This window comes from Lygodium microphyllum, chromosome 3 (genome assembly GCF_053477565.2).
Source record: "Lygodium microphyllum isolate KBCC chromosome 3, Lygodium_microphyllum_v1.1.10, whole genome shotgun sequence".
Classification (NCBI taxonomy): domain Eukaryota; kingdom Viridiplantae; phylum Streptophyta; class Polypodiopsida; order Schizaeales; family Lygodiaceae; genus Lygodium; species Lygodium microphyllum.
The window spans coordinates 185,268,711-185,291,750 of NC_141137.1; positions in this window are offsets into that span (position 1 = coordinate 185,268,711).

Here is a 23,040-nt window from a genome sequence, read left to right on the forward strand (position 1 = left end):
ACAGCATGAAGCTGATTGGATGCGATTGACTCCATCAATGTTTACACTCTGCATTGTAGGCACTTAAGCACAAGTGAAAACTAGAGAGTCGAATTTCGCACAACTCACATCGAATTGCACCACTCAAGCGTATAAGTATGTATACATTTGTAGAATAATTGGATTAACAAGGAACACAGTAAGGGGGATTAAGATAAAATGAACCCACTAGTAGGAATGCAACCTCGAGAACTAGATGAGTGACTGAGACACCAGCTACAAACGTATAGAGAAGATAGAATGATCTGATCATTGAGGGAAGGAAGGACTAGCCAAGATTAGAGACACATCTTTAGCTAGCCTAGTTGACCTCATAGGAGCACTAGTGGGTTAAGAGACAACCACCATCCTAGATACCAGCTTGAGTGAGAGTGAGACCTTGACTTTGACTTTGACCTTAACATGGCAGGTACCTGAATGACATCGAATGACTTGTCACATAGTATGACTAGCAGACAAGGATAACGCATCATGGAAGACCAACAGCTGATACCATAGACAACCTTGAGGGGAGGGGAGATTGTGAAGGATAGCATTGCAACACATTGTGAGCTATAGCCAAGAGTAAAGGGATCACAAGTTGCACTATGAGATAGGGCTCAATGAGGTTCACAAGATCCTAGCCATCTCAAGTAGAAATAGAATGGGAAGCAATGCCAATAGGGAGAGAGCCTTAGAAACCAACCTTACAGTGAGTGAGCTACTCACAAAATGATTGCTAGACAATACTAGCGCCAAGCAACATGGGGTAGCCTTGGCACTATCATTGCTAGTTGGAGTCACTCCAAATACCATGAGCCAAATGAAGATACCCATACTAGCCAAGCAACTAGATAAATATCAAGCAAGCAACGACCCCTACATTTTCATTTAGTTTGAGTAGATTTGCAAGGCTAACAACCTCATGGGCCCCGCTCAACAAGCACAAGCATTTGGTCTTTTCTTGGGAGATAAGGGACAAACTTGGTTTACTAGCCTAGATAATGTTGAATGCAATAACTTCACGCAATAACTTCACTCATATAAAGGATCTCTATATTAAGAGATTCTCATAGGTAAGATATTTTTATTACCTCATTATTAAGTTTATGAATGTCAGCCAAAAAGAGAAAGAGGGCATATGAGACTAAGTCACACACGTAAGGAGTCTCTACAAGAGGATACTTGCAACAGGGCTGAGCAACCAAATTTGAGAGCGGTCTCCATTGTATTCATTAATAACGGGATCTGTAATGAAGAGCTCTACAAGGACTCATTGAGCAACTCAAACTTGCAAAGAGATTTGCTTGCAAGAGTCATTGAGGAAGCCATACAAGTGGATGACCTACTCAAAGAGAGAAGCTCTCAGGCTATGCACTAAGGAAGCAACACATTTAGAAATGCCGAGAGAATTGCAGCACTTAGCAAATGAGTAGACTCTAGTGAGCAAGACAGAGGAAAGAGTGTCGACCAAACCCAAGCAATTAGCTGAGCTCAAGTTTGAGTTGACTAGACTACAAAGGTCAATGCGAAGGCCACTATGACCTCACATGCAATGTGGAGGGAACCACCTGCCAATTGAATATCCCGATCCTAAACCCCAACCTTGTATCGATTGTGGAAGATTCGGGCATGATGCTATGCATTATTGATTGCTAAGACATTTGCCATACTAGCAACCCCATGCTTAGCCATACTATCCAGGAGCTAGGCAGCCTTTTATTCAGAAGGGGAGCCCCTTTGGCTCTACCTACACCTAATAATTCAAAGCTAGTAGCTCCAGTGATTGACATTAATCCCACAGGAATCCCCAGATTGCCAGGACCTATAGTGACCCATCCACCAAGTGATGCTCCAGTGCACTTTATAGAGGAACCATTGGAGGAAAACTCATATGTGAACCCTTATGTCTCCTATGATGAGGAGGGTAATCCCATATTGATGGATTTCAGGCATGTGCCAATCATGTCTTTAGGAAGAGGAAGAGGTAGAGGTATGGGAGGAGGTCAGAACCATGAACCCATAGCATGTTGGACGTGTGACCATCCAGGGCATATCTCATTCCATTGCCCTAAAAAGGAGCAAGCAAATAGAGAAAAGGCCGACTTGAGGTGTCCAGAATGTGGAGTTACACATCTTTTCATCAATTGCCTTAGGCCACCAACCTCCACTAGTTTGAAAATCATACAATCTATGCCGCTCGAACTCTTTTATGTCGACTTTCCTATCAATGATGCCACACATATCCCCATAAATGACATGACACAAGCCCAAACAAAGCAAGTCGATATCTCATTACTTAGACCTAATAACCTAGATGTAGCCTCTATAGGAAACAAGAGTCATTGAAGGAGGAAAAAGAGGAATGAGGAAAAAATAACGCTCAAGATAGAGAGTGAGACCATGTTAACAAAGGGAATTAGGTCATTGATGCAGAATCATAAATATTTTCTCCTTCTAAGATGAGAGAGAAGGGAAGCACTAAGGTTGGAGAGTACCCTGATCCCAACTAGTAGCTAAAGGCTGTGGATAAGATCAAGGAATGGATAAAAGAAGTGTTGAGATATTAGCAATCATACCTAATGTAGCCTCTTTGTATGAGGCAATTTGGGATGAAGATATGCAAGCTTCAGGAATCCCATATGCACAAAAAGGGAAAACTGTACCCATCCAACAACTATAAAGTATTGTACTTGACTACCACTTTTGACAGATGAATGAATACATGATGATGCTTTTCTTTATCAGTTAGTGCCAGTCTTGTACCTGTCACTCCTACACAAGATTGTGTTTATGAGTCCAAGCTTCCGTCTTGGAACCTAATTCACTTGTGTAACAGTTGTGGTCTTCAATCAATGTCATCATGAGTTTAGTCTATGCTTACAAGTCGCCATAGCCATGCTCTAGATCCCGCGTATTTTAACATGGTATTAGAGCTCAACTGAGTATGGCCCAACTCTCCTTTTACTCCTCTTAGCTCCTTTCTATCTCTACTCAGCTCAGTTTGAGTACTGGACCCTATCTCCAACTTCATTTGCATTCCTACCTTCAATGAAGCTTCCATGGCAGCCATATCCAGTAGCACCCTGTGAGCTTGTAGCTTTCATATCTCTCTCCATAGGCCAAATCTCTCTAAACTTCCTTCTAGAGAACTATTTCTCTACTTCTAGAGCTCCTTGTTGGAACCTCAATCATTGAGATTGGGCAATTATAGCTTCAGCATTGCCTCTTTTCAGAGTCACTGCCATAATTGTGTCTGTGGACAACACCTACCTACCTCTGTTGAAGCAGCCATATCTCATCAATCAGTCCATATCTCTTCAAGCTTTCTCCTCGAGAGTTGTTCTTCAAGTCAAGGCACAACTTCTTGGCACAAAAATCAAGGATATTGATACACACCATGCCCAGAATTTGCATTTTTCCAAATTTGGGCATAGTTTTGATAGTGACCACTTTGAAGGCTTAGATCTCTCAACTCAGGAAAAACGAGTACAAACCCTCTTAGGGGGAGTTAGTCCCATTAGTGAGCATCCTCCATCTCAAAGGGTTTGAGTAGATTCAACCTGTGGAGCTCATGGGAGCTCATTTACCAATTGTTGGTCCCTGTTTTGATAGGACAACCATAGCCACTTACCTTTAAGCTCATTTTTCCTTCATTTTATCTCTTCTGCCACTTAAACCAAGCCAAGGCCACTCTAATCTCAATTTTTCAGCAAGTATTCAACTATCAAATTAGCAAGGAGGGGAAGCTATGAAGAGTTTTTGAAGATCATCAAGTTAAACTCAAGCAACAAACATCAAATTTCAAACTAGTATCTTTTGATACTTCACTGCCATTGCTTATGTCTTTTGACACATACAAAGATCAACTCATTGCTGGTTATTCTCAGTCATTTGAAGCTGATTTCTATCATGGGAATGACCAAAATCAAGTCTTTTATGAAGATGCTTCTCATGAAAGAGCAACATTACTCTTGTTGCTCAATTCAACTACATGGAAGACTTGTTTATTCCACTTGCAGAGATGGATGGATTTACTTGTTTTGAAGAGCAATCGATGAATTTATTTAAGATTTTGAAAACATTTCTACTGTCTCAAAGACAATGATACCTTTGCTTAAGGGGGGCATGGACATAAAGATTGATGCAACTATTGCAAGCAAAGTCAATGAAGAAGTAGATCAAGAGGACCAAAAGAACAAGAATAAGAAGAAGAAGCAAAAAAATCATGAAGTCTTTAAAGTGGCAAACAAAGTGAAGTACAAGTACAGGAAGCTAGATAAGAAGAGCTGCAATGAATCGAAGATCTATGTCAAAAGAAATGCTAAAAATCGCAAGGGCCTCATGGTCCTTGATCCTATTTTTTATTGAATTTTTTAGCCTTGTAATGTCTAGCCCAAATGTCTTTATCATAAGCTTGTAAAACTCCTCATGTAGCCTTGTACTACAACCTCTGTAAGGCCCCTACTATAGCCTCTGGATGTCCATCATGTTTGTGGTACCCACACTTAGCCTTTTCTATGACAGCCTCTAGTGTTTTTCCATGTTTATGGTGTGCCCACACTTTGCAGGTGTTACTTTCACTAAAGCCTCTACACACTTTGTACGTTCCGGTTGTGATTGAGGAGGGGTGTTGAGATATTAGCAATCACACCTAATGTAGCCTCTTTGTATGGCAGTTTGGGATGAAGACATGCAAGCTGTAGGAATCCCATATGCACAGAAAGGGAAAATTGTACCCATCCAACAACTATAAAGTATTGTACTTGACTACCACTTTTGATAGATGAATGAATACATGATGATGCTTTTCTTTATCAGTTAGTGTCAGTCTTGTACTTGTCAGTCCTACACAAGATTGTGTTTATGAGTCCAAGCTTCCATCTTGGAACCTGATTCACTTGTGTAACAGTTGTGGTCTTTAGTCAATGTCATCATCAGTTTAGTCAGGCTCTGTGAAAGAGTGTCAGGCTCCCTCCTGTGCAATTTGTAACCATGAATGGGTAGGAGGACCAAGCTAGGAAGAGAGGAGAACAAATGGGAAAAAGGGCCTAGGCCATGGCCAGGGGGTGGCCATGTACAAAAAGGGGATAAGGGGATGACCTCCCAGAAAGGATTTAGGGTTTTGTATATAAAGTTCAAAAAGTGAATGAAAGCTCATTATTTGGTGTGTGGTAAAGTGGACTCTTTTTCGTCTTCTCTTCTTCTCTTCTCTTGCTTGCTTTATGAGTGCTTAAGGGAGGGAGTGTGATGAGTGAGATCTTCTCTCTTCTTCTTCTCTTCTCTTCTCTTCTCTTGCACATGGCTATGGAGGATGGATCTTGGAGGAAGAGGCTTGAGGATGCTTGATCTTGCATCATGAATCATGGAGCTATCGGAGTGCTTGAGAGAGGAAGCAACTCAATTGGGCATCAAGGTAAGCTCACTACACTCGTAGAGAGGGATAGCGCATCGGCTATGTGTGAGAGGTAGCCACTATTGCTCACTTGAAACGCTTGAACAATAAGCAGTCTGAGGGTCTTGGTGGTTGATCTTGAGCTCACCTATACATTTTGGTTCCGTTTTGCTGGGACCAACAGATTCAAGCTTGAGTGCTTGTGCACTTCAAATAGACCCAAGCACGTAGGACAAATGGAAGGGCACTGACTCGAGACAAGATCTAGTAGAGATTAGGATGGAAATATCCAAAATGCAAGAGATGATGAGATGGCCAATGCACCCACAGGTCCAATGTGTGCATTATGGCGAAAATCACTTGCTAGTTAAGTGTAAGGACCCTAGGTCACGACCTTGTGCTAATTGTGGTAGGTTTGACCATGATGCCATGCATTGTTGACTATCTCGGAGACTCCCATACCTGCAGCCTTACGATCAACCCTAATTGTGGTGGGTTCGGCCATGACACCATGCATTGTCAACTACCTTGGAGACTCCCATACCTGCAGCCTTACAGTCAACCCTATCTTGCAAACAAGCCACCAAACTTCTTTGGAAGGGGAGCTCCATTGGCTCTCTCGACACCTAATGACACCAAGCCGTCCATCCCTAGGATAGAAATAAATCCTACATGTATCCCTAGATCACATGGACCCTACATGACCCACCCACTAAGTGATGCTACAATCCATTATGTGGATGAGCCTAGTGGCAACCATACGTGTCGTACAATGAGAAAGGCAACACACTCCTTATGGACTACCGACTAGTACCGGTGATGGCGTTGGAAGAGGGAGAGGTAGAGGCCTAGGAGCACAAACCCAAGAGACAATCATGGACTTGCGATCACCTAGGACACATTTTTTCACGTTGCCTCGAGAGGGAGCAAGCAAATAGAGATAAGGCTACTGACCTGAGATGCATTTAGTGTGGAATCACTCATCTCTTTGTCGATTGCCCTAGGCAGAGGCCATCCTCTAGTTTGGCAAACAAGCCATCAGTTCCATTGGGGTTGTTCGGCGTCGAGACACTTGATGGGGAGGCGACAGCTATCCCATTGCATGTCATGATCTACCCGCAGTAGACGAAGCAGGTTGACATATCATTGCCAGGGCCAAGCAACCTTGACACAACCTCAATTGGAAAGAAGAGTCAGTGATGAAGGAAGAAAAGACTGGATGCTAAAGTCACCCTCAAAACTGAAAGTGCCACAACACTACCTGCTAGAAGGAAAGTCATTGATGTAGAGGAAGAAATATCAGCTCCACGGACGACTGAAAAGGGAAGTGCTTGGGTCGGGGAGTACCCCAATCCAAAGTGCCAGCCCGAAGCCATCCAGAAGGTGAAAGAATGGTTGAAGGAGACCTAGGAGCACCTAAAGGATGCTGAGCCCATACTAGAAGATGAGATCAATGATATCTCAAGTATAAGTATGCCAGTCTCTCTCCCACAGCCAAAATCAAGGGAGCTGATGGCACCACAAACAGGGCTGCCTAGACAAAGTCTAAATGCTCAGGGCTAGCAAACCAATCAAGGCCATTGGCCAAGGACCGCAAAATTAGGAGAAAGGCAAGCGGCTAGAAACCTCTTGAATACACTGGTGACCACCCCTGTGACTCTAAGCTTAGGCGACCTACTTAGGCAGCATCCAATGCTATGCCAAGTGCAGAAACAGTGGGTTGAGGAATCAGATGAGCCGATCACCCACTGACTTGCCCGAGCACGATGCAAAAATACAAATACCGAGTCTAATGTTGGACTCCATGCCTAAATCCTTGCACGTCAATGCTTTTTAGGAAGGCATGGAGATGCAGTCATGCCAGTCCTAGCTCTGGGGGATGTCACAAGAAAGGGAATCGTAGACATGGGGGTAGGAGTGAGTGTGCTAAGCCATGCAATACTCCAAACTTGGGGTAACCCACCAGTTGAGACTGCTAGATTCAACATCACACTGGCTAATGGAATGAAGGTGAAACCATTTGGAGTATTGAAAAATTGGTCAGTGAAAATCATAGGAATCCAATTTTGTGTTGATTTTATAGTCATGAAGGGAGTTGACTACAACATCCTGCTAGACAGACCCTAGATGCACAATGTGAGAGTTATAGAAGATTGAGGCAATGGTCTCATCTTCTTATGCAATTGAACAGAGACTCTAAGAGTAGAGATGAACACTTGGAAAGCTACATCGGTTGACCTAGATGCCATCTCCACCATGATGAAGGGTGATGGATAGATTAGGGCATCCTATGGGGCCCATACCAAGTATATCATGTGCCCCGAGGATGAGCAAGACTGGATACATGTTCTTGCTACCATCGAGCTACCGTTCTCAAACACTGAGGAGTACAAACAAGCCATCAAGGCAAATGCCAAGCTCAAGGAAACACCTTCAGTGCCAGTCTGCATGGTGACTGGAAGCCTACGTGGAAGACCCAACCCTGTTACATTCCAAGTCCTGAACAATAGATGAGAGATCTTGGAGATCTTAGGATATTTGACAAACAATTGAATGGCAATCCAACCATGAATTTCAAGCCACTCCAAGACCTCTTAGACAAGCTAGTCCAAAGTGCACGATTTAAACTTAAGGTACGATTGGGCCTTAATCCTTGACCAGCAAGAAGAGATATATCAAAACCTGGAGAATGATGAGCAACCGGACAAAGATAGCTTTGACGACAAATATGAGGATTGTTGTTCCTTCAGTGAGGAGAGCAAAAGGGAAATCAATATAATAGAATATGACATTGGGGGGGACGTATAATCAAACAAATACGAGTAGACTCGAGAACACAGAAGTAGAGTGCCCTTAGAGTAGAGGAAGGAGTCAGACACAAGGACTGTGATCAAACTTGGTTGGAGCACATGTGCAATCGACTATGAGCAGGCAGGTCTATCCCAACCGAGTGATGCACCACTGCTACAAAGAGACTCACCTTCTGAGCTCCGGACCACCAGGAGAGAGCCCCTCTTCTAGCAAAGATGGAGAGTTTGATTTTGAATCAGAAGTCAGCTCAGATAGTGACCCTAAAATACCTCAACCCCCCAAGACTAGACACATAGAGGGGGACCTACCCATCCACCTAAGACATTGATAGTTAAGAGAGGAATGACGAAAGCTACCTATGATCTTGTTGGGAGCCAGACGACAGGGGCAAGCAAGCAAACCAATCGAGGGACCTGCCAAGGTCAAAGAGGTCAATTTGGCCAGGGAAGGGGAGGCCCCAAGATGTGTTTTTATAGCCGATGACTTGGATAAGCAAGATGAAGCAAGTCTCATTACTCTCTTGTGAGAGTATATAGATGTCTTTTCTTGGTCTCTAGAAGAGCTCAAAGGGGTAGACCCGAGTGTGGTGACTCACAACTATTGAGATATTTGCAATCACACCTACTTCAGTCCCTTTGTGAGAAGCAGTGAGGGCTTAGGACCAGAATCCCATATGCACAGTAAGAGAAATTACCACCACTCAATTTCTATAAAGCATTGTACTTGCACTCTTTTTCAAATGCAATGATAGTACTCTTTTCTTTCCAGTAAAGTGTCATGTCACAGTCAATACACAAGATTGTGTTTATGAGTCCAAGTCTCAATCTTGGAACCTAATTCATTTGTGTAACAATTTGTCCTTGTCAAGTTCAATGTCTTCATGAGTTCCTTTTTTCTCTTTCAACCTCCATAGCTTCTGCATCTACCATGCTCTAGATCCCGTGTATTTTTACATGGTATCAGAGCCCAATCGGGCATGGCACTACTCCTTCACCTTCATTCTACTCTCATCTAGCTCAACTGGAGCTCAGTCTCCCAACTTAGGGCAAGTCCAAGACCTCATCTCGCACTCTTTATTCTCCACTTGACATTGTGGCAGCCATAGCCAGTAGTACCCTGCCTGCTCGAAGCTCTCATAACTTCCTCTACCGGCCAAATCTTACCGATATTCCTTTTGGAGAAGTGTTCTCCCACTATAATTGTTCTCTGTATCACATAAGATCCTAAAATTGCCCTACCTGGAGCTGAGCATTGTCACTTTTGTCAGTTGCTTCCATAACCTCAATCTGTGGCCTGCAGGACATACCCACCTTGGAGGAGCTGGATCTCTAAATATAGATCATATCTTCATCAACCCTCTTCTAGACAAATCTTCCTCAACATCAAGCGCTCATCTTTGGCACATCACGCTATGACATTGGTCCATCTATGCTTCAACATTGCTGAAGATTCATCACACTGTTAGAATCTATGCCCATGTTGATCGAAGGCTCTAATCCATCTCTGCATAGCGTGATTTCAGTTGCCATCATAGGGCAGTGATAGCCCCTGAAGTTGTTGAGATGGCAAGCGCAACACCTGTGGACATTGATGATGGATCGCCTAGCTAGATGGGTCCGCATGTCTACACTTAGCACGTTGGTGTTCATTATGATACTCACATGGCCATTGACTTATCACTTATTATATTTAGTTTGTTACACCTACCTACAGCTAGCAAAGACATAGCACCAGTTGATTAGTGTAGTCGGTTATGCATTGTTTGACTTAGTAGGCCACTTTCCTTTTTGTTGTATCTTATCTACACTTTGTGTACATTGTATAGGGTGTGGAAGAAGAAGAAAAAACTAGCAAGAAAACGTTTTGGCCTCCATCTCTCTTCTTGTGTTCTTGAGTGAGCTTCCTCTTGTGTATACAATGTGTGTTTGGCATCGCAGCTCAAGCAAGTCCTCTCACCACGCGATTCTTGACATGGTATCAGAGCCGCGCCACTGATAGAGGCTGATTTCGAAGCCTGAAGTGAAGAAGAAGAAGCAAAGTTCAATCAAGCAAGCAACGGGTAAGAAGCTCTCCCATTCTTCCACTCTCTCTCTTGGATAGTGCATGTGGAGGCACCAAAAGCAGGGTCGAGCAAAAATCTCAAATTGCTGTGAGATTTGGTATGCGAGTAGATCACTATATATTCTACAAATAAGCCCTTTAGGGCAATCCCACCGTTATTTTGGGCGTCTAAGGCCATTTCAAGCCCCGTTTTAGAGCTGCAAGGTTGCGGATTGCAGTTTCAATGTACACTGTGATTTCAGCTGTATTGACCGAAAGTGGGTGCACAGGTTACAGATTGCGAATCTGTAATTTTTGAGGTGTTTGCAGGAAGCAAACATAAGGTTTATCTGCAAACAGGTTGCAGATTACATGTACTATTGAGCAATCAATGAAAGAGGTTGCTTGGTGTAGTGTTGTGCACGTGTTGTGAAAGATTGCAGAAGACTAGCTTGCTGTGATGTATCCTTGTTTGTGATAATGGTAGAGAGCAGTGGAAATCCCATTATTGAGAAGCTCGACAAGAACAACTACCCTTCATGGAAGTTCAGTGTGACGAACTTCCTCATCGGAAAGGGCCTTTATGAGTTTGTCTCAGGTGAAGAAAAGGAGCCAGAGCTGGGTATCCCTCTGACTACAGATGAATTAAAAGCATGGAAAGAGTGGAATGAGAAAGATAAAAAGGTGATGTACTGGTTATCTGCAGTCATTGATAATACTATGCTAGGACATATCAAGAATGCAGAAACTTCACATGTAGCTTGGTCAATTTTTGAGAGCATGTTTTCAGTAAATACAAAGGCACAAAAGATTCAACTCAAGCAAGAGTTGAATGCCTTAAAGAAAGGAAAAATGTCTATCAATGAGTATGTGTTGAAGGTGAGGAGCATTGCAAATTCTTTAGCAGCGATTGATGCCATGCCGGATGATGATAATTTGGTTTCTACCACTCTAAGTGGCCTTAACAGTGAGAAGGCATGGAAATCATTTGTTACTTAATTATATGTATGGAAGCCATTTCTAGATTTTGATGAGCTAATCTCTCTCATGATTACTGAAGAGATCAATATGTAGGGTGATTCATATGAAAGAAATGGTGAACAGGTCAAAGCATTTTACTCAAGTTCAGGAAGGGGACGTGGTAGATCCTCTTCGAGAGGCTGTGGTATGGGACGTGCTAGCGATAATGTAACGTGCCCGCCCCTCAACTCGCGGGACACATCTTAGCAGCCCATTGAGAGATCAATCTAGAAGACGCCGCCTGACACTCCCAAGGAATGACACAAGGTTTTCCAACTAGGGTCTCTCAAGTCTTCCCCGCAACAGAACTTATCCGGCCATTCCCACTAGGATCGACTTGAACTCCGGATTCCTAGTAGTCGAGTCTTCCTAACAGCCTTCTAGCGTCGGTCTACAGCCGCTCCACTTTTGGTAGATACAAATGGACCGAAGCAGACTCATACTGCACTTGGTTCCAAGAGAATGGGAAATGAGAGGGATGCGTCACTCGACCTCTCTGCCCGTAGGGCATAGTCCCATTCCGGTCCCCTAGACTCTCCTCCTCTTCTCTCTCTTCTCCCTCACCCTTCTTCTCCTTCTCTTCCTTCTCCTTCTTCTTCTACCCTTCTCTCTTCTCTCCTTTCTCCTTCTTCCTCTCCTCCTCTTCTTCTCCTCCTCCTTCTTCTTCTTCTTCTCCTTCTTCTTCTCCTCTTCTCTCTCTCCCTCTTCTCTCTCTTCCACCCCTTCTCTCTCTCACCACGATGGCAGGTGGGTGGGCTGCCGCTCGGACATCAGGGGGTGCACATTGCAGAACTGGGGGAGGGGGGGGCGGTGTTATCACCAGCACGGGGCACACTACCTACGTCAGTCGGAGGGCGGAGCTTCCAACGGAGGGGGGTACTTCCACGTCAGTCGGGGGGGCTTGTTGTGTGCCACAAAGGAGTGGGGCACTGCCTGACAGTCTAGAGGAGGGGGGAGCTTCTCTCTCCCTCGACGAGCCCCCATTGGGGCTTTATAGAGGTGGTGTGGGGGGGAGAGGCGATGTCCTCCCGCCACCTGGGGGGCTGCATGCCCCCCTCTCCTTACTACTTCCACTCTCTCTCTCTCTCTCTCTCTCCCCACCATGCGGTCGACATGGGGAGAGAGAGGGAGTAAAAAATTCCTTTAAAATTTTTTTGAAATTTATCCTGGGGGGGTTCCTATGGGGAGCACGAAGATATTACATCCTCTCCCCCTTAGAGGAATCGAGATGTCCTCATCTCGAAAAGACTTGGGGGAGGCAAGCACTACTGGGCCTTAGACCCTGTGGGTTAGGGCCCATCATGCTTCCACTGTGCTACTCTGATTACTCAAATTATCAAAATAACAACTTATCACAACTCATAGGGTTCAATAGGATTTATTCCAAGTACAAGACTTATTACCTCAAGAGGATCTTCTTAGGATATCTAGTCATCCTCAAAGGTTACAATAGGCTCCAAGCCTTCATCATCATGTGGTTCATAATGTGCACCAAAAGAAAAGTTTAGATGACTTCATTTGACTGCACATTCTTGATTCTTAGGGTCCAACTCAGGACAATCTATCTGGATGTGTCCTAGTTCATTGTAGTGGAAATATCGATGGTTGGGACATCTCTTACGGATGTGTCCTACCTCACCGCACTTGTGGCACCTCTTGTCTTGATCCATGAGTCATCTACATCATAGTGGCCTGATTTAAGCTCTTGGATGATTGGATTCACTCGGAGTAATGCATCTTGCAAGTCCGTTGGGCGCATTGATTCCAATCGAGTGTTTATGGGTGGATTCAACCCAACACAGAACTTTGACACCTGTTTCGTCATATCCATTTATGGTGTGTATTTTAAGAGAGAGATGAATTTTGAATAGTATGCATCAAGGGATAGTCCAAGCTACTTTAACTCATAGAATTCGTTCATCTTCTGTGTGTGATAGGCAGGTTTCAGATACCTCCCTTGCACAGCTTCCTTAAGCTTGTTCCAAGTGACTGTCCCCTCCGAGATCGCTTGGTCTCTGCACCATTGTTTCCACCAAAGTCTTGCTTCTCCTGTAAGTTTAAGTTTGGCGAGCATGGCTTGGTTAGCAGGTGCAGTTCCTGCTGCCTCAAAATAGTCCTCCATGGACTCAATCCAGATCTCGGCATCCGCTTGAACAGCCCTTCCCTTGCCATCAAACTCCGGTGGCCTAATTTTCTTGAGGGGGAACTTCTTCTCTTCAATGTCAGCATTCGTAGGTACAAAAGGTGCCTGACAATCAAGCCATACCACTTAGGTTATTTAGGTTATGTCTATGATCTGAACATTAATCAATCATGCATCATTAGGAAGTTTTTCTCTGATACCAACCGTAACGTGCCCGCCCCTCAAATCGCGGGACACGTCTTAGCAGCCCATCGAGAGATCAATCTAGAAGACGCCGCCTAACACTCCCAAGAAATGAAATGGGGTTTGCCAACTAGGGTCTCTTAAGTCTGCCCCGCAACGGAACTTATTCGGCCATTCCCACTAGGATCGACATGAAGTCCGGGTTCCTAGTAGTCGAGTCTTCCTAACAGCCTTCTAGCATCGGTCTACAGCCGCTTCACTTTGCGTAGATACAACTGGACCCAAGCTGACTCATACCACACTTGGTTCAAAGAGAATGGGAAATGAGAGGGATGCGTCGCCGCTCGACCTCTCTGCCCGTAGGGCATAGTCCCATTCCGATCCCCTAGACTCTCCTCCTCTTCTCTCTTCTCACCCTTCTTCTTCTCCTTCTCTTCCTTCTCCTTCTTCTTCTACCCTTCTCTCTTCTCTCTTCTCTCCTTCTTTCTCTCCCTCTTCTTCTTCTTCTTCTTCTTCTTCTTCTTCTTCTTCTTCGCCTTCTTCTCCTTCTTCTTCTCTTAGTAGCCCATCGAGAGATCAATCTAGAAGACACCGCTCGACACTCCCAAGGAATGACACAGGGTTTGCCAACTAGGGTCTCTCGAGTCTGCCCCGCAACAGAACTTATCCGGCCGTTCCCACTAGGATCGACCTGAACTCTGGGTTCCTAGTAGTCGAGTCTTCCTAACAGCCTTCTAGTGTCCCCGCTTCACTTTGCATAGATACAACTGGACCCAAGCAGACTCATACTGCACTTGGTTCAAAGAGAATGGGAAACAAGAGGGATGCGTCGCTTGATCTCTCTGCCCGTAGGGCATAGTCCCATTCCGGTCCCCTAGACTCTCCTCCTCTTCTCTCTCTTCTCTCTCACCCTTCTTCTCCTCCTTCTCTTCCTTCTCCTTCTTCTTCTACCCTTTTCTCTTCTCTCCTTTCTCCTTCTTCCTCTCCCTCCTCTTCTTCTCCTTCTTCTTCTTCTTCTTCTTCTCCTTCTTCTTCTCCTCTTCTCTCTCTCCCTCTTCTCTCTTTTCCACCCCTTCTCTCTCTCACCAAGATCGCAGGTGGGTGGGCTACCGCTCGAACATCAGGGGGGTGTGCGCTATAGAACTGGGGGAGGGGGGGCCACTGTTATCGCCAGCAGGGGGACACACTACCTACGTCAATAAGAGGGTGGAGCTTCCAACAAAGGGGGTACTGCCATGTCAGTCGGGGAGCTTGTTGTGTGCCACGAAGGAGTGGGGCATTGCCAGACAGTCTAGAGGAGGGGGGAGCTTCTCTCTCCCTCGACGAGCCCCCATTGGGGCTTTATAGAGGTGGTATGGGGGGGAGAGGTGATGTCAAAGGATGTAATATCTCCGTGCTCCCCATAGGAACCCCCAAGAGAATTTTCAAAATTTTTTAAAAATTGTTTTTTAACCCCCTCTCTCTCCCCCTGCCAACTGCATGGCGGGGAGAGAGAGTGTGTGTGGAAATAGTAAGGAGAGGGGGTCATGCAGCCCCCCAGGTGGCGGGAGAATGTCGCCTCTCCCCCCTACACCACCTCTATAAAGCCCCAATGGGGGCTCGCCGAGGGAGAGAGAAGCTCCTCCCTCCTCTAGACTGTCAGGCGGCGCCCCACTCCTTCATGGCACACAACAAGCCCCCCCGACTGACATGGCAGTACCCCCCTCTGTTGGAAGCTCTGCCCTCCGACTGATGTAGGTAGTGCGCCCCCTGTTGGCAATAATAGTGACCCCCCCTCCCCCAGTTCTGCAACGCGCACCCCCCTGATGTCCGAGCAGCAGCCCACCCACCTGCGATCATGGTGAGAGAGAGAAGGAGTGGAAGAGAGAGAAGATGGAGAGAGAGAAGAGGAGAAGAAGAAGAAGAAGAAGAAGAAGAAGAAAAAGAAGAAGGAGAAGAGGAGGGAGAGGAAGAAGAAGAAAGGAGAGAAGAGAGAAGGGTAGAAGAAGAAGGAGAAGGAAGAGAAGGAGAAGAAGAAGGGTGAGAGAGAAGAGAGAGAAGAGGAAGAGAGTCTAGGGGACCGGAATGGGACTATGCCCTACGGGTAGAGAGGTCTAGCGACGCATCCCTCTCATTTCCCATTCTCTTTGAATCAAGTGTGGTATGAGTCTGCTTGGGTCCAGTTGTATCTACGCAAAGTGGAGTGGCGCTAGAAGGCTATTAGGAAGACTCGACTACTAGGAACCCAGACTTCAGGTCAATCCTAGTGGGAACAGTCGGATAAGTTTCGTTGCGGGGCAGACTTGAGAGATCCTAGTTGGCAAACCCCATGTCATTCCTTGGGAGTGTCAGGCGGCGTCTTCTAGATTGATCTCTCGATGGGCTACTAAGATGTGTCCTGCGATTTGAGGAGCGGGCATGTTACAAATAACCAGCAAAACAGGTTTAATCAACAGTTTGGTGAAATGCAGGTTTTTGGAGGCAGAGGAAACTTTAGAGGCAGGGGGAGCTCTAGAGGAAGAGATGGATGGCAGAATAGAGGTTCTGGAAATTTTGCTATTGTTTGCCATTATTGTGGCAAAACATGCCATATTTCAGCCCATTTCTATGCAAAGAAGGATGATATTCATAGTGGAAAATTGCAGCAAGGAAACTATGCATCATCTTCACAACAGAATGAAGACAAAAATGAGCTTCTGTTTGTTATGCAGCATATGATGAATGCAGTTACATTAAAGGGGACACATGATGATGTATGGTATGTCGATTCAGGTATATCTAATCATATAAACAATCATATTGAATGGTTTGGAGAGATGCAAGACTTACAAAATCCAGGTTATGTGCAGACGGGTGATGATTCATGCCACCCAATTTCACACATTGGAAAGGTTCCCTTGCCCTTGTATGATGGCCAGACAAAGAGTCTGACAAATGTATTATATGTGCCATCAATTACAAAGAATCTAGTATGTGTTGGCCAAATGGTAGAGCAGGGGTTGCAGGTCCAATTCAATGCAAAAGCCTTTTTTGTAGAAGACTTTAATGATAAGTGCAAGTTGGTTACAAAAGGGAGTAGAGTTGGCCGACTGTTCACTTTAGATGCTAGAATTCTTGCAATGGATGCTACTATGTATGCTAAAGGAAAAGGAGTAGTTACAAATATTGAAATATGGCATAAACGTATTGGATATGCAAATGTGCAAAGACTGAAATTAATCCAGTCTAGAGGATTGGTTACAAGGTTGCCTTCTTTTAGAGTTGTAGAATTGCATAAAGTCTGTGAAGCATGCCAATTTGGTAAGCATGCAAGACAACCCTTCTCGCATGATAGAGAAGTGAGTAGGAAAATACTTGATATAGTGCATACAGATGTTTGGGGGCCTACACAGAATGTATCTCTTGGTGGCAGCAAATACTTTGTCACATTTATTGATGACTGTTCAAGGAAGTTATGGGTATACTTCATGAAGGAAAAAAGTGATGTGTTTGAGCACTTCAAATCTTTTAAGGTAGCTGTTGAAACGGAAATAGGCTTAAAAGTAAAGTGCTTGAGATCAGATGGAGGGGGAGAGTACTTCTCTAATGAGTTCAATGGCTTCTTAAGGACTCATGGGATAAAGAGGCAATTTACTTGCAGGTATACCCCACAGCAAAATGGTGTCGAAAAAAGAAAAAACAGGCATATTGTAGAATTTGCACGAGTATTAATGGCTGAAAAGAATATGCCCAAACATTTTTGGTTTGAGGCTGTCCATACTACTGTTTACATTATGAATAGAACTCCCACAGCTGCAGTTCATGGGATGACTCCTGAAGAATTCTTTACTGCCAAGAAGTCTGATGTATCACACTTGAAGTTATTTGGTTGTGTTGCATACGTTCATGTGCCAGATGAGCTACGGAAGAAGCTTGATCCAAAGGTAGAAAAATGTGCTTTTATTGGATACTCTTTAGAGCAGAAAGGGTATCATTGTTATAACCCTGTCACAAGTGAGTTCAGAGTGAGTAGGGATGTTATCTTTGATGGGATGGGAAGTTGGTATACACTTGTTGGTGATGTTTTGGATGATGATAATGATCAGGACAGCTATGTGCAGAAAGATAAACAAGAATCACAGAGTCTTAGTGGACCAGAAAAATCATCTGGTACTACACCTACAATGAGCCCTTGGTCTGGGAGACTAAGGAGTAGCCCCACATCTTCAGGTGGATTTATAAGTGTTGCAGGGAAGGACAAAGGAAAGAAGAAAGTGTTGGATGGTAATGATGCATCTACCAGTCATTTGGGATTGGATGGAGATTCTAGTGGTTCGGAGAGCTTGGATGATGAGCTTGGTATTCCTTCAGTCAGGACACTAGGTGTACAGAGAGCTCATAGTAATGTAAAGGCTCCATTGAGTGATCTAGTGGTACGCAGATCTAGCAGGGTCAGCTACCCTGTTAAAAGATTTGATTTTGAAGGTTATGCAGCTCACCATTATGCTTATATGGTGAAACTATTTGAGGATGTTGAGCCCACTTGTTTTGAGGATGTTATTGGTCATGCTCATTGGGATGCAGCAATGGATGAGGAGATGGTTGCATTAGACCAATAAGACTTGGGATTTGGTACCCTTACCTAAGGGTAAGAAAGCTATTGGCTGTAAGTGGGTTTAAAAAGTCAAGCATAATGCAGATGGTTCAGTTAGCAGGTATAAGGCTAGGTTGGTTGCAAAAGGCTATGCTCAAACATATGGCATGGATTATGAAGAGACATTCAGTCCATTTGCTAGGATGGCAAATGTTAGGTGTGTGATTGCCTTGGCAGCAGAGCCAAAGGTTGGAGTTTGCAACAAATGGATGTTAAGAATTCCTTCTTGCATGGTGAATTGCAAGAAGAAGTGTATATGGAGCAGCCAGTAGGTTATGAGGATTTAGATCATCCCACATATGTGTGCAAGTTAAAGAAGATGCTCTATGGGCTCAAGCAAGCACCTAGAGCATGATCTGACAAGATTGGAAAGTATCTTGTCAATATTGGATTTTGTATTTTTGATAATGATCACTCACTTTATGTGAGAAAGGGAGATGCAGGTTTGGTCATCATAGTCATCTATGTGGATGACTTGATTATTACAGGTGACAGTGACAATGGGATTACTGAAGTTAAGGACTTCTTGAAGAAGAAGTTTGAGATGAAAGATTTGGGTGAGCTGAGATACTTTCTTAGTATTGAGATGATCAGATGTGATGATGGTATATGGCAAACCCAAAGGCAGTATGGCTTGGATATGTTATCCAAGTATGGTATGACAGCATGTAAACCTCTTTCAGTACCATTGGAGCAAAATGTGAAGTTGAGTGCTGATGTTGGGGATGAGATAGAAGACCCTATTATGTTCAGGAGGATAGTAAGGAGTTTGATCTACAGGACTATCACAAGGCCAGACTTGAACTATGATGTTGGCCTTGTCAGTCAATTTATAAAGATGCCTAGAAAGCCTCATTTGGATGCATTTAGACGTATATTGAGGTACGTGAAGTCCACTTTACATTATGGACTTTTTTATGAGGCAGGTAAGGATGTATAGGTCTTTGGATACACAGATGCATATTGGGCTAGTAGCATGTCAGATAGAAGATCTACAAGTGGATTCATGTTTTCCCTTGGTAGCAGAGCAGTAAAAAGCAACCTACAGTTGCTTTATTGAGTACATAGGCTAAGTATAGAGATGCTGCTATGGCAACATGTGAGGTGTGAGAAATGCGGGATCTAGAGCATGGCAAAACCGGAAGCTATGGAGGATGGAAAAAGAAGTGTAGACTCATGATGGAAAGGACACTATTTGTTACACAAGTGAATTAGGTTCCAAGATTGAGACTTGGACTCATAAACACAATCTTGTGTATGTGGACAATGACATTGACACTTTACTGAAATGAAAAGAGTACTATCATTGCATTAAGAAAGGAAGCAAGTACAATGCTTTATAGGAAAGTAGGAAACTGTAGTAGGCACCATTGTGCATATGGGATAAGTTAGCCTGCATATCCTTGACCCTGAAGCTCCATACAAAGAGGCTGTTTTGTTGAGTGTGATTGCTGATTCTCAACACCCCTCCCCAATCACAACTAGAAAGGCACAAAGTGTGTAGAGGCTGTAATGAGAACCACCTGCAAAGTGTGGGCACACCACAAACATGGTAGACACCAGAGGCTGTTGCAAAAAAGGCTAAGTGTGGGCACCAAAACATGATGGACATCCAGAGGCTGTAACAGGGGCCTCACAAAGTGTACAGGGACTGTAATGCCAAGTTACATAAGGAGTTTACAAAGCTTATGGCAGGAAGCATTAGGGCAAGGAAATACAAGGCTTTTAAAACAGTCTATCAGAGTTATGAGAGTAGAAGGACTGATGAGTCTTGTCCTTCCGATCCTGGTGGTCTTCATCTTCATCTTCTTCTTCCTTTGCTCCATTTTCTTCTTCTTCTTTGACTGCGACTAGATAGGCCTTTTGGGATCTCTTTCTTGCGTGGCAGAACTTCTCGGTGTGTCCGGTCCTTTTGCAGAAGTCACAGAAGAGCTGATCCTTCTTGCCTTTGTACCTGTTGCCAACATATAATGCATGCTCATCTCTAGAGGTACTTGGTTCTTCCTTAGTTTTTAGCTTCTTTTCCTCTTCTAACAGTGATGCCTGGATATCAACAAGTTCAGGATTTGGCATGTTGATTAAAGTTGTTGATACATTATTATATTCAGGAGGCAAGCTCTTAAGTAGAACACCGATGCAAACATCTTCATCCATTTTAATGTTGATTCCTGCAAGTTGGGTTAGGAGTCCTTCCATGTAATTAAGATGTGTGGCAAGTGATGTGCTGGACTTCATTTCAAGCCTGAAGAACTCAATCAAGAGACCATACTTTGATGATTTAGATTGTGCACCGAACAGGGTGTCAAGTCTTTTCCATGTATCCTGTGAGGTCTCACAGTTATCCACATGATGGATATAACTGTCGTCTAGCTCCAATTTGATAATGGACTGAGCTCTGTCATCATTCTTTTGCCAAGTAGTTGCAAGGTCCGCGTCTCGAGGTTTCTTCTCTTTGCCATTTGTGATGGCCCAGAGACCCTTCTTCATCAGGATGAGCTTGATGCGGGTTTGCCAAGTGTGGAACCCGACTCCTTTGAATCAAGCATTTGGAGAGTCTTTTCCCATGTTAGATTTACGGGAACAGTAGCAAATCAACTTCAGACTTATTAGATTTGAGCAACAGAAGAATTGATTGAGAGACACAAGTGTTAAAAAACACTAATTGAGTGTCAATGAATACCAAATCTACAAAAGTCTTTTACTCTTTTAAAATCCAAGTGATCTTCCCCTTCTTGATTTGATGCTGATGCCTTCAGATCTGAGTGACAGTACTTTAATGAACTTCAGAGAGTATTGCTCAGTGATTAAAAAATCACTGTTGATAACTTCAGTGAGAGAAACAGTGAAAAATGTCAAGATTTTGAAGCTTTGGCTATGGTGGAATTAGGGTTTCTGAGACAGGGGCCTGGTTTTTCTCAGATTGCAGGAGCTACAGTGGATCATTTTCAAAAATTTTTATATGCCTAGGAAGCTGATTTCATGGGCTACCAAAGCTCTATCATAATCATCAAAATCGTGGACAGTATGCAGCACGTAGGCACGTCGAACAGCAGCAGGCGCATTTCTGACAGGATTTCGCGATTTTCACAATGCTGAAGCCAGGGCGCAATAATGTCATCGATTCTCGTGCCAGGATGAAGCACCTTGAGCAGAGGAACAACTCCCTAGAAGAAATCGTGGGCTGAAATGGCCTGATTGAAGAGTTATGGAAGCTCCAAGTAAGGTAGGTCATGTCTGGCTATGGCAGACATAGAGCAGAGCCACTTTGTGAGAGAGAAGGTACTTGCAAGAGAGATTGACTTGGTATATGTTAGCATACAGGATCAGATAGCTGACATTTTCACAAAGGCATTGGGTGCAGAGAAACTTTGAAAGTTCCAAAGCTTACTTGGAGTTGCAGAGATAGAGTTGAGCTTGAGGGGGAGTGTTGAGATAGTAAGCTCAACACATGCAAACATTGATGATGGACCGCCTGGCTAGATGGATCCGCATGTCTACATTTAGCACGTTGGTGGTCATTATGATACTCACATGGCCACTGACTTATCACTTATTATATTTAGTTTGTTACGCCTACCTACAGCTGGCAAAGACATAGTGCCAGTAGATTAGTGCAGTCGATTATGTACTGTTTGACTTAGTAGACCACTTTCCTTTTTGTTATATCTTATCTATACTTTGTGTACATTGTATAGGGTGTGGAAGAAGAATAAAAAAACAGTAAGAAAACGTTTTGGCCTCCATCTCTCTTCTTGTGTTCTTGAGTGAGCTTCCTCTTGTGTATACAGTGTGTGTTTGGTGCCGCAGCACAAGCAAGTACCCCCACCACGCGATTCTTGACAGAAGTAAGCTTCATCCTCATATAATTTTTTTTTAAAATGATCAAGTATAGCTCCCATAATCAGGAAAAAACCAGGTCTGGGTCAAAACCCTAATCTAGGAAGCCATAGCCAAACTTCATCAAGCTCAAAAATCTCATCACTTTCTCTCTCCTGCCACCTAGAGCAACCCGTTGTCACTCAGATTTGAAGGTCCCAACATCAAATCAAGAAGGGGAAGATTTGGATATGAAAGATCTTGAAGGATTTTGCTGATTTTGAAAGATTTAAGGAAGAAACATACTATCTATTGACACTCATTTTAGTGCTCTAAGCACTTATGTTTTTTAACACATCCTAACCAACTCTTCTGCTGCTTAAATATAATAACTTTGAAGTCAATTTGCTGCTGTTCCCACAAGTTTAACATGGGCAAAGATTCTCCAACTGCCCGTTTCAAAGGAGTTGGGTTTCATACCTAGTAGACTCGCATCAAACTCATCTTGATGAAGAAGGGCCTTTGGGTCATTACCATTGGAAAATAAAAGAAGCCTCATGATGTGGATCTTACTGCCACTTGGCAAAAGAACGATGATAAGGCTCAAGCCATTATCAAACTAGAACTAGACGACATCTATATCCACCATGTGGATAATTGTGAGACCTCACAAGATACATGGAAGAGACTTGACACTTTGTTCGGTGCACAGTCTAAATCATCAAAGTATGGTCTCCTAATAGAGTTTTTCAGGCTTAAAATGAAGTCCAACACATCACTTGCCACGCATCTAAATTGCATGGAAGGACTTCTAACCCAACTTTCAGGAATCAACATTAAAATGGAAGAAGATGTTTTCATCGGTGTTCTACTTAAGAGTTTGCCTCTTGAATATAATAATGTATCAATAACTCTAATTAATATGACAAACCCTAAACTTTTTGATATCCAAGCATCACTATTAGAGGAGGAAAATAAGCGAAAAAATAAGGAAGAACCAAG